Raw genomic sequence first — 13478 nt, 5'->3', positions numbered from 1 at the left:
TGCTGGTTCTGTTCTAGTGGGTAGCTCATACAAATCAAAAAGCCCAAAATACTTCTACTTTGGAATTCCTGTCCATGCCAATGTGATTTTTATTAAGTTTTTTTTTTTTTGGAAGCCCTGTGCGTATACTTATTTTACCTAGCTTGCTGTCTGAATAGAGAATGAGACTTTGCAAAAAAGTTGAAGGTTGCCTGTGATACTTAAACACCAGGTGGGGGTTTGTGGCTGTTGGAAGTGACACAGTCTGGAGGCTTCTTGTCACATAAATGCAGTGTTAACATTTTTACCTTAAGAGCACTCTGGTTCTTGAAAACAGAGGAATGTTCTTGAGGGAATTAAAGGAAACTGAAAATGCAGGGTGAACCCAAGTCATAGCTTTCATGGCTGGGGTTTACAGGAGGAAGATGACAGAATGGTACAAGATGATCTTAACCATATTTTGTCCAGGAGCTCTGTTCTGCTGTCTCAAAATTTTCCTAGTGATCATAAGCTTGCAGCCTTTAATTTTTTGTTACACTTAGCATTGGTACAGCTGCAGCTCGTGTTCTTAACAGCACAGGCCAAGCTGAGCTCCTGACACTGCTAAAGAAAAACCTGTGATAAAGACTTGGTGTCAGGTAATAAGAGTTGTCTGTGACTTTGGACATGTCAGAACTGCTTCCTTGCCCCATACTTCAGGGAAACCAATTGCCATCTGCAGAGTAGGACACCACTAATCCTGTAGTAAGTATGAAGGAGTGTGTTCTTCTGATTTGACTCTGTATTTAAAACATGGAAATAGTGTATACTTTCCTTTCTGTGAAGTGTTTTTGAGCTCTCTGAATAAAGTGGGAAACTGCGAAATACCAAATAGCTTCATCCATCTTTGTGATTCTTCACCACTGACAGTTACATCTCTACATACATGCATGCACAGACTCAGAAGTTCAATTCAGACATAATCCAATCACCACTCTGGAAATGTAGTCTTGATTAGTAGTAGAAAAGAGATTTTATTTAAGCTGTTGTTGCACTTTCCAGAGAGCTACATTTGACATGCCAGGTATACATATACCTGCTCAAAGGACTCAGGTTTGATGGTGTTTTTTTTTTGTTTTGCTTCTTTTTATGTTTTATGTGGGCAGCATATGGGGAATTGGGGAAGTTCTGTTCTACTTTCCTCCTCTCCCCACTTTCGTTCCTCCACAGCCTCTGTATCACCTCAGTTAACAACCTCCCTATACCTTAAGATCTCCCCGTAAGCCTGGGATCTGGCTCTGAGGCAGCTTCACACCTCACTGTCAGGACTATGGATTGTGATCTGCAAGCCTGTTGCTCAGCTGACTCAGCTTGGATGTCCTCTCCCACTTCATTGCTTTTACAATGTGGCCTGATCAAACTCTCTATACTATTACTCAATTAGATCTGAAAAAATGAATTAGCAGGGGTCCATATATCTCTTCTCTCCTTCCTCCTGCAGGTGGTAAGTCCTCCTGCAGAACTAGCATCACCTTTGGTGCCTATGCAAAGCCCATGCTTGCTGACTCTCAGTTAGATTTTGCTGCAGCACAAATAGAGTGCACTGGTATAATTGGAAGAACAAATTAAACTAGTCTAGGCAAACATCAAAAAGTGCATAATCCTGAAGACAGAGCTAACACCTCATTCTTCCCCTCACTGAATCCACTTCTCTGCAGTTAGTGATTAGTTTGTAGGTATCTGAAACCTTAAAACCCAAGCAGAATCTGGAACATCCCAAAGCTACATTATATTAGATACAGTAGAAACCTTAACTACTTAATTTTTTTATAAATCAAACTCTGGAGAACAATGGCAGTATTTTTTTTTAACTGTTTACTGTAGAAATCATGCTTACGTTCTTTCAAATATTCTTTCTTTGTTAATTTTTCATGAATATACCACGTAAATTGCCAATCTTAGTATATGTATACATACTTGAAAAGCACAGTAAAGGAAGAGAAGATCTTTTAGACATGCCTGAGGAATAAAAATCAATTCTAGAGGCTTATGTGAATCAGTATTTCAGAAACTATTTCCATGATGCATTAAAATATTCGCAAACCATCTGTTATCACTGACAATCTTTCATTAGTCAATTTCCATTTCAAAAAGTTGGTTAATTTTTCAGCTTCCTCTTAACCCACCCTTTCATACTTCACAGAAAAAAAAAAATTCAAGGGCATTTATTTTGAAATAAAAGTTAAAGTGACCTAGTGCCACTTTTAATAATGAATTTTACTATAATGCACCTCAGCATGGACAGTCTTTCCTCTGAAAGACCATGAAGTGGTTTCATCCCGTATCTCCCATGCTGCTTTACCTCTTAAGTTACAAAATACTCTCTTGAGGAACTGTTATTGTCCAATCCTATTGAAGCTGTTCCTTTCAGTGCTGTCCTGGGTTCAGCAGTAGCACGCTGCAAAAGAAGCTCCATGTGCTTTAGAATACCTTTGGCACAACTGTGGTGGAAGCAGTGTATGTGAATGCACACAGACTCACTGGGTTTGGGCATATCTCTGAGGTCCTTCTGAAGGGTGTGTCCAGCTTTTGCCTAATTGTCAGTATTCCTGCTTGCAATGTAGTTGATATTACTTCTGTTTAGATTACTACCATTTTAGCCTCTCCTACTCAAAATAGCATTTGTGACTTAGTCTATATATTCTATCTTGGCTAGCTTTCACCTAGTGTAGTTATTTAGCAATTTGTTACTGCTGTTGTTGCTGTCAGACATTTCTGTAGGCAACTGAGTGTGGGGCTTTCTTATGCTGGCTGTCAACAATAAGCAGTCTCCAAAAACTGGGGAGAGACAGCTTTTCTGTTGACTGGTGGCAGTTTGGGTAGTTTCTGCAGTTTTGTTGTAGTTTCTCTTATATAGATTTGCCATCTGGCATCTCCCTGCATTTCCTCTCCTGTGACGTACTCTGGATGCTTGCACACTTGTGCCAGAAGGTATCATGTAATCTTGACTCTGACTGGGAGAGAGTCCCATGCAGGCATGTATTCGGACCTACAGCAGTGACCTTTTGACATGTTCCTTCCAGGGCAGCTGTTGCTACTTTACCTGATTCTCATTTCTCAACCACCAGACTGTAATGCTATTGCTTCACGAAAGGATGAACATTTCTCCTTGAACATAGAATCATAAGATCAGAATGGTTTTGGGTTGGAAGGGACCTTAAAGCTCATGCAGTTACAATCCCCCTGCTGTAGGGACATGTCGTAGTTTGAACCAAGTCCCCCTACTCCCGGAGAGTTAGGAAGGAGAATCCAAAGAATGTAGCCCCCACGGATTGAAATAAGAACGGTTTAAACTAAATCTGCACAGTTCCCCCTTTGTTTCCCCTCCCCCCCCCCCCCGCCCCTCACCTTCCCACTCCCGGAGGGATGGGAAGGAGAGCCGGAGGGATACAACTCCCACGGATCGAGGTAAAATCAGTCCAGCAATCAAGGTATAACAGAAATAACTACTGGTACCAATAACAAATCAATGTTAGAGGAGACAAACAGGGAGAGAGAATACGATACCACCCGCCGCCACGAGGCCAGCCCCCGGAAGCAAGAGAGAGAGCCTCCCCCCTTCCCTCACAGCCAGCTTCCCGTTGCCTCCCCGAGCCCAGCCCGGCATGTTAACCCCTTCCCTTCCGGCCAGCTTCCAGTCCCCTCCCCGAGCAGGACGTGCTGTGGTATGGAATACGTCCCTGACTAGCCCAGACCAGGCGCCCTATCTCTCCCTCCTCCCTGGCAGAGCATGAGCTACTGCTGAACCCATGACAGGACACCTTTCACTAGACAAGGTTGCTCAAAGCCCCTGCCAACCTGGTCTTGAACATTGCCAGGGATGGGGCAGCCACAGCTTCTTTGGGAAACCTATGCCAGTATCTCACCACCCTCATAGTGAAGAGTCTTTCTAATATCTAAATGTCTCCTCAAAACCACATAAAGTACCTAGGCAAACGCAGGACAAGTCAGCTTAACACACTCAGCTAACTTGATCAGCAATTTACAAAGAGTCTCCATTTTAAATAAGCCAGAAATGTTTATTTTCTTTATTTAAATGCACAAACGGAAGAGGTGAATCTTACAACAGCAATTTATTATGATGCTGCATTTGCATACAGAAGTAGTTGCATACATAGGCTGTGCAGCAGAAAATCAGGGCAGATTGAACTGTCCAGTGGTGAGTGTAGCGCAAATGCTAATCAAAGTTGACATATTGTAGGGTTTTTTTGTTTGTGTGTTTGTTTTTAAGTAAATTAAGACTAATCAAAAGGAAGCAGCTGCTCTTCATCTGTATATTAATTCTTCAATGGTTTTGAAGAGTAGCAGTAAAAGAGAGATGAATAATAAACCAGGGATGCTTTCAAAAGTCATGGTTTGTTTTTTCAGGAATAATTTGTTTAGAAAAAATTGCTTAAAACAGAAAAGATGTACTTGTTTCTGCTGGTTGGAAACTGAACTATGGTGTTATTGCCTAGTACTCACACCCTGCTTTCTGTGTAGACAAAGGTTTGGGTTGCCTACAGTTAGTTAGTTATTAACTGCTTTCAGAGCAAGTCAGCATTAGTGGATGGATGAGGATTAGTAGACCTCTGTTACCTCTCAGAATACATATGTGGTTCCTCAGCTCCTGCTTGCTGATTGTAGCATTGACAGGACTGTCAACAGTTTTCTTAGGTTTGCCCATGTCCTTTGTCCTGGGTTCAGCAGTAGCAGGCATTTTTTTCCTCCTTCTTAGTAGCTGGTGCAGTGCTGTGGTTTTGACTTTTGGCCTGGAAACAGCGCTGATAACACAGACATTTTTAGTTACTGCTCATATGTTTAGACTGATCAAGGACTTTCTGAGCCTCATGCTCTGCTGGGGAGGAGGAGAAGCTGGGAGGAAGCAGAGACAGGACACCTGACCCAAACTGGCCAAAGACGTATTCCATACCACCCGCATGTCATGCCCCGGATGTAACTGAGAGTTACCCAGAAGGGCTAGGACACTGTGGGGTTGGGGGAGGTATTGGTTGGTGCTCAGCTGGGAGGGGTGGGGTGAGTTATTGGTTGGCAGGTGGTGAGGTGTTGTATTTTCTTCCCTTGCCTTGTTATTTCCTTTATCATTATTATTATTGGTGGTAGCAGTAGTGGTTTTGTGTTATACCTTAGTTATTGGACTGTTCTTATCTCAACCTGTGGGAGTTACATTCTTTTGATTCTCCACCCCATCCCTCTGGGAGCACAGGGAGGGCAAGAGGGGGGGGTGGTGGTGGTGGTGAGCGAGATACTGCATGATTTATGCTGACTGGATTTAAACCATGACATCCTTTCACATTTATTTTTTCCTCTGAGGAAGGATAAGTGGACCATCATTCAGACTATTTCCACTGCTTCTTAAGCACTTTCCTGAAATCCACCATGTGAAGTGCACTTTTCTGTCTAGTGGGTTTTTTAATTGCGCAAATATTCTAGTAATGAAACACTTGAAGTTACATCTCAAGTAACTGAAAATAGCACATGGCAAGAAAAGATTGATTGGTGTATAACTTCTGCTTCCAGAGGACTTCACTAGGGGCAGAGCCATTCTGTGTTAGGCACCACCCACACACAACACAGAAATTGTCCTTACCTAGGAGAATTACTAAATTCTAACCCGAAAAAATGAGCAGATGCAACAAAGCAGGAGAAAGGATACAAAACAAAAGTAAAATAATATTGGCTGGTAAAATAATTGATGATCAAAGCACACCATCTCCTTTTCTGCAGAGCCTACAAATAATTGAACAATGGCTGGAATGAGTTTAAAGCATCTGAGGGAAAATAATTATTGTTGCTGTGGTTTCTGAGCATTTGGGAAAGAATGGATTCCACTTGTATCTGCATCTTTTTTCAATAACTCACAAGGTACTACAGTCCAAGCCTATTCTATTCAAAAGGGTTTATATTTTAAACCAAAATTCTGATGGCCAAAACAGCAGCTATGTTTACAATTCAGAAGCACAGCTCTACTGTCAAAGTTCCAGGAAAACCATCTGTGTTGGAAAACTTTCTATGAGCCAATGAAAACTTTTTTCTTTTCTGAAGAAGCATGATTCAAAACTGCTATGACTTGTGATTTTGTTTCTCTTTCTCAAAACACATGGAATAATTGCTGCCTTCAAGCAGGTGGTCAGATGTTGAACCGAAATAATGTTCAGTTAAGCACATATAATTGGAAATTTACCTACACGAGAATAATGTGCCTCTGCTTCTTTGGGCACCTTTGGAGGAAGTGGGATTTGGACCAGATAAAGAATCAATGCTGCCCTTTGCTAATGGAAAAATGATGTTTTTTTTTCACAGCAAGAGGTATGTGGCATATCAGGGCACTATGATATACTTCCTTCCTTCGCAAAAGTGTTAATGGTCCAGAACTTGGATGCAAAATAACACTCTATAATTCATTGTCAGACTTCAATGAAATTGTCACTGTGGTGATCAAGATGACACCAAAAGCTACTGCACACTCTATGTATTTGATGTAATGTCTCTGAACTGTGGCTTAGTGGCAGGTAAAATTCTTTCTGCTCCCTGATTTTTATATCATAAACAATAGAAAATGGCAGTTTCTCACTGTCACTTGAGGGCAAGTCATTTTGTACAGGTCCTATATTCTTAAAATAGATTGTTTCTGATCACTAGTAAAATGCTTTTGTTGCATATGGCTCTAAGTTATGAATAGAAAAAATTAGAACTCAAAGTAAAAGTACGATTTCTTGCTGTTTCCTTCTGACACTCCATTTACAGGTACTGCTGAGCTTAACTGATTTTATTCTTTTTCTAAATCCCCTTCCTCAAGCCCTCTTGTATGCACATTTATCCAGTTATCAGGAAAAAACACCCCTTATTTCTTTATCTTCTAGGCTTTTTTAAAATTAATGGTTACAATAATCAAAATACTTGCAAGTTCCTATATATTCTATGGAAAATAATAACACCAAAGGATCATTTTAAATTCAGACCAGGGAATTTTGTGGTTTATCAGCAAATATTTGGGTATTCAGTAAACTTCTTGGGGTTTTCTTTTTGTTCGTTTCATAGGTTTTACTGTCAAATGAGATCCCAAGGGATCATTTTCTTACCAACTTCCCAGTAGCTATCAGGTGTATTCTGTTGATGGTCTGCTGTTATGCCATCAGCTTCATAAGAACCTCATATTTTATCACTTCTGATGTAGTTTAATGAGACACAAGACACTTTTCTGTAAAAACAACTTATTACTCTTCAGAGTGTGCTGTTTAAACAATTTTCTTAGACACATATGCCTTGTAAGGGCCACATTACCATCCTTTTTAGCATCTCTATTGCAGTATACCTCAGAGGATGATATGAGAATGCAAGGGTAGTTAAATAGGTAATTTATATAAAGGATGTTACAGGTACTATGTTTTATAAAAAATTTAAAGCAATAAAAGGTGAGTAAAATTTGTAGAGTGATTGTTTTCTTCTAAAAACAATCTCTGGTGCCTAAAACAAATCTATAAGATGTGTAAACATAGTAATATTGTTTTTGGTTTATATACAGCAAGTCTGAAACACCGATTTGTGTACATATATGTATATAATATACATAGCCTTTGAGTGAGGAAAAATGTTTGCGGAGATGAAAAGGATGGCTTCTGCAAGAATATTGAACATTGGCAATCTCAGTGAATTGGAAAAATTAAAAAAATGCTGATGGAGTCCTAGCTCATCTTTTGCCTTGGATCCACAGGTATTTAACAGAGTTATAAAAGAAGAATAAAACAGTGTTCTAAGTGAGCAATTTTTTTTTTTTTTTGTTCTCCAAAAGTGTATAACAATATATTCACTGAGCTCTTCAGAGAAACAAAATATCTTGTGCACTTTGGCTAGGGAAAAATCACAGCCTTTTCATCACACACCCCTCTTCTACCCCAATTGGGTGGCATAGATCAATAAGGTAAATAATGTGACAGGAGAACATATGAGAGAAACTCAGAAATGTAACCCTGGTTCAAGTGTAGTCTCTACCAACTTGCAATAAAACTTGTACCTTTGTTTACCATGTTGCAGACAAATGTCAGAATTTCTTCAGATGAATATATATGTATGACATAAAATTCATCCTGGACCTGATGGAATTTCCACTGTTATTGTATGACATAATTTGTGAAATTATTTTAATTTATTTTACTGTGGAAAGGAAATCATGAGAGTTCTTGGTCAGTAAGAAAGAAACCCCTCTGTCCTTTCTATAGGAAGTAATAGCCATTGGGAATTCTCTACACAGTTAGGCACCAGTCCAAGCACTACAGTTTCTGCAACATTTGCAGGGGCTGTCACCATGTGGAAGTTTAACTGTTTTGTCACTCCTTAAGGCTGTTGGAATTGCCAATGCATCTAACTTTCATCAGAAAATACTGTAGCCTAGATGAGCTTTCCAACACAAACCATTTCCATAAGTAGATTTCTATAAGCACTGCAGTCTACGTAATACTCTAGCTTGTGTAGCAGCATGTCTTTTTCTTTTCCCCTTCCATGGTTATGGTCTGGAGAGCATCTATAGGCAAAATTCTGCAATGTGGTAAGAGTGATTTCTTCAATAAATTCAACCCATGAGGGCCTTACAGAGAAGTATTTTTTATTTTGTTTCTTGCTTGTTTCACTCGTGGGCATTGCCTTGCTTCAGAAGAATGCTGTGGTTTTAAAAGGACTCCTGAAAAGGCATGTGTCTCTGGAGTAACCAGATCTTTAAAAACCTGCATCAAACACAAACTAGAGCTTCACAGGGACAAACTGAAACAAATTTTGGCATATCACACAATAACCGAACTATTCTTACATTTTTATTAATTCTTTGATTTGTGTACTTTTCACATACAAAGTTTAACACAGCTCTGCATGGAGAATGTATGTAGCAAGATCACTGCAACTGGGATCTCTTTGGAGAGTTTCTAGTGAGCTGGGAATATAAAGGGGCAGTTGTGCCATAAGTACCACCCCATCATCTTGATTTAGTGATATGTTAAGTTTCATTCCTTTTTGGTAAATTAAGACAATCTGGGACACTAATGTGAGATCATGTTCCAGTCAGGTTTTTGAGTTAATCTGCCCTCTCCAGACTTGTCTGGCATCTACATGCTGAAGACTAATTTCAAGGTGTCTTCATTTAGTTTTCATTGAATCATAGAATTATAGAATCAATTAGGTTGGAAAGACATTTAAGATCATCAGGTCCAACCATTACTGCAGGACTGCCAAGACCACCACTAAACCATGTAAGTGTTTTTCTGAAGAAGTGAGGTAGACGATTCAGCAGTAATTGGAGACATTTCTGTATCTAGTATTGGTATGAAAATCAGAGAGAATGACAAGCCTGAGATTCAAGAGAAGTTTGCCAGTAACAGACATTGTCATTCCCTCAGCTAAAGTAAGGATCATTCTTGTAAATTAGGACAAGAACTTGGTATCAGCAATGTTATGCAATTTGCTATGGAGGTGGGAAAGTGTTATTGAAGTTAATTCTGTGATGATAGCAGGAATAGACAAGAATTAGAGATGGTTTTCTTTTTTTTCTTTTTTTAATCAGATTTCATACGCCGTCTTAAAGGTGTTCTTTTCTGCAGCAACAATAGAGAAGGTGAACACACAACATTGTTTTAATTGTTTTCTGTGGATATGAGTTGAACTCTATTACCAGCACTAACTATAGCTGAAATAAATAAAAATCATTTGCTCCTCTAAAGAGGAAAAAAATAACCCCACAATCTATTGTTCCAATACATTGATGCATTTAATTCAGGGGGTTATTGCCATCAATTGTACCAGCACACAAAAGCTGATACATGGCATTGTGGTGCACCGAACATTGCGCTCCAGTAGGCATGCAAAGACAATGTTGCTCAGGCTTGCATCACATGGCATTGGCATAACACCAGAGTACTGAAATGCTGAGCAAGGAGAACTCTCTGTCTTTATGTCTTTATCTACTGATGGAACTTCAATCGTGTCATCACTGCAGCACTGTCACTGAAAAAAAACCCATAGGTGGAGCATTAAGTGGAGGTTTTTTAAAACTAATCTGGATTAAAAATCAAATAGGAATGGATTTGGAAAAGGCATCTGCCCCCCAGAAATGTGTCAGGGATACAAATACAAGGTAGGTCAGGAAACAATAGTCTTTTGATGGTGGTGCTGGAGAGGTCACTGAGAGACAGCTGTATTGACTGTGGTAAGAACAGCATGCATTGTACTCATGGTGTCCGCAGAGGGGAAACGTGATCTAAGCTGGTGAGTCATTATACACATTGGGCCAAGAATATATCATGAGCTTCTCTAAAACTAGCTGAGAACAGGAGATGGATTCTTAGCACTTTCAGAGAGAATAAAGATTATCTAGTTCATTCTGCACCTGAGGAAGTCTGCCTGAAAGGTTTCAAATACATTTTTTTCTAGAAGATTCTATAATATTTTCTAGATGATACATTCTTGCCCTTAACTGTCCCAAAAACACCAAATGTATATATGCAGCTCAGTATTATTGCCTCTCCGTCTACATCCAGGAGAAAGGATAATATTTATTAATTTGCTCATTGCAGTGTAGTCCCTAGACCAAATAAATACCCCTGCCATCTTCAGCAGCATCTGTTAATCTCCTCTGGAAGCTTTCCACTAATACAACAGTTTCTAAACTGTGGTACTTTGAACAGAGGATTCTCATTAGTACGGCTTTTATTCATGTGGGTTCCATAGTCTTGACTGTGTCAGATGATGCCATATTGCACAAGTATGAGCTGGTAAAACCTCTTTGGCCTGTGAGTCATTCCATCTCCAGCTCTTTTCCTGTAAAGCTGGTGCTTAGATGTTCTTCAATTTGAACTTCTACAGTTGGTTATTCCCACAGAAACATAATATCATGCACAGATTATTTCCTTGACTTGTCAAGATAATTTTAAGTACTCTCTCTCTGCCAAAGTGAATGAAATCTTTTCCTTTACATGCACACACAAAATGTTTTAAGTGCACTGTCTAATCAAGGATTTGTATCACTAATGTGAAAACACATTAGAGTTTTTTTACAGTTTGATGGTGAAACATTAAGAACTACCCTATGATTTTTCTAATCACTACTATATTTGTTTCATGGTAGATCCCACCTGGACTGTATTTTTACAGAATGCTTATGGAAAGGATATGAGGGATAGTTAACAGCCTCCCTAAAGTAAGAGGTTGCACCTACTGTCTTTCATCTATTTACAAAGCTTGCTAATTTTTTTTAGTCTTTGAGGAGATTGTCTGGGAGTGCAATGTATTTTCTCTTCCCCGTGGCTTTCAGTTTAGACAAACTGATGTCAGGAATGCCAGAAGGAAACTGGCTAAGGGAACTGAATGGGTGACACCTTGAGGTCAATTTCAACCCAGTTTTCTGTAACATAAAGCTGGTGCTGGCTAGATTGTTCTTTGGCATTCTGCTAGCTTTATGCAAGCCTGATGAATACAGTCTGCAGGAACTTACCTCACAAAATTCAATTACATGTGCTCCAGTAAAGTGCTGGAACAAAGGGATATACTGGGTTATTTGTGAAAAAAAAATATTTTGGACAGGTGAAAGATGTTATTTAGGAATACATCTCACCCTTAATTAAGACTTGATCCCATAGTTAAATCTTAGTAGAGTCTTTGCTTTCATATGTTCTCGGCAGTTGTATATTTTAGGCTCTACCAATATAAATAACTTTTCCATTTGCACTGGACTCCCTTATTTTCTGTATGCTCTGCTGTCATTTTTGTACTTGAAAAAACGCCAAATTTCAAGGGCTTTGACACTGATTTTTTTAAACCAACACAGTTTAAAGTGGGCCTTATGGAGTTTGCGGGGTCACTTGCACATCCTTAGCTCAGGCCTAGGTTTTGTGTCTACCTCTTTCTTTGCAGAGCTGGGGTGTGATGTAATCCTGCTTGTCATTTTTGACTGAACAATGGGCTTAAAGAGAGAGATCTAGGCCATGCTTTAAAGACAAGTGCTTCCAGATGTGTTGAAAAGGGATGTAATTGCTGTTTCTGTTAATGGCTGTTAGGGTAAAGAAATGAAGCAAAGGAGTGTAGAGGGCATAAACAGGTTTTGTTTTCCATTTTACCTACATATGACAACTTTCTGTTGATACCAGGATTGTCAGAGTTCTCTCCAGCCTCAGTCATGGTTTGTACCCATCTAGCCCTATTGCAATTACTAAACTTTTTCAGTTTGGCAATGATGATAAGGTTCGATTCCTTTACCATTAGGAAAGCAGTTATTTCACTAGCTGATACTATACATCATATATATATGTATACTTATATGTGTATATGTATAGTCATTTTCAGTAGTTGCTAACCTGTGTGTTCAAGCTGGTATTCTTTATTGAAAATTTTAAATGCATTTACTGTAATTCATTGTAAAAGAAAAAACAAAGAAATCTTAATTAATTCTGTTCCAGTGAATTTTGCTTTCTTTGCAAATAAGAGGATGTTTGATTAAGACAGAAGCCTCGGAGGGCAGTGAGACTTATGGCATTTTTACACTAATGGGGTCAGAGAGACTTGGGCTTGCTTCTTTCTACTGCTTACCTTGAGATCGTAAGTGCAGAGAACAAGTCTGTAGGACACGTGAGCTGGCTGGCCAAGTAATTTGTGCTTCCTAGCTGAAGTATTACCTTCTCAACAGTTTTGCTTGTTTGATCTGTACCTATTGCATTAACAGATCTAAAACTCATGAGAGAGAAAAAAAAAAGAAAAGTGGTTAGAAGGATGAATATAGTCAAATACACATAAATACTGAGTGTGCAACCTTGGGACTATTACACCAGCAAAGACAGAATTGATCTTGCTAAACATCTTTGTTGGGGACACAGACTGAGACTGAGTGCACCCTCAGCAAGTCTGCAGATCACACTAAGCTGTGTGATTTGGTTGATACGCTGGAGGGAAGGGATGACTTTCAGAGGGACCTTGACATGCTTGAAAGGTGGGATAATGACAACCTCATGAAGTTCAATAAAATGAAGTGAAAGGTCCTGCACCTGAGTCTGGGCAATCCCAGGCACAGTTGCAGGCTGGGCAGAGAAGGGATTCAGAAAAGCCCTGTTGAGAAGGACTTGGGGGTGTTGGTTGATGAGAAGCTCAAGGTGAGCTGGCTTCAGTGTGTGGTTGCAACACAGAAAGCCAACTGCATCCTGGGCTGCATCAATAGGAGTGTGACCAGCAGGTTCAAGGAGGTGATCCTGCCCCTCTGTTCTTGTAATGTCCCTCCTGGAGTGTTGTGTACATTTCTGGTGTCCTCAACATAAGGACATGGAGGTGCTGGAGCAAGTCCAGAGGAGGGTCACAAGGATGATCAGGGAGATGGAGCACCTCCCATACAAAGACAGGACTGCACAGAACCACAGAGATTGCTTTCTCCAAAACACAGCTTGAAGCAGACTTCAGGAATCCCTGTCTCACTGAATATTGGAGCCTATAAG

At 39.7% G+C, this 13478-nt stretch overlaps 1 long non-coding RNA gene across 1 annotated transcript; it reads right to left on the bottom strand.

Moving 5' to 3' along the window:
• Window positions 1–9753: 9753 nt before the first annotated feature.
• Window positions 9754–12875, bottom strand: LOC115945816 (uncharacterized). The gene is made up of 2 exons (XR_004080035.2): window positions 12586–12875; window positions 9754–10008 (listed from the first exon to the last, which is right to left on the bottom strand). It is a non-coding gene; the product is annotated as an uncharacterized lncRNA (long non-coding RNA).
• Window positions 12876–13478: the final 603 nt, after the last annotated feature.

Source organism: Melopsittacus undulatus, chromosome Z (assembly GCF_012275295.1).
Source record: "Melopsittacus undulatus isolate bMelUnd1 chromosome Z, bMelUnd1.mat.Z, whole genome shotgun sequence".
NCBI classification, from domain to species: Eukaryota; Metazoa; Chordata; class Aves; order Psittaciformes; family Psittaculidae; genus Melopsittacus; species Melopsittacus undulatus.
The sequence above is the reverse complement of the archived record's forward strand: the minus strand, read 5'-3'. Positions and strand labels throughout refer to the sequence as shown.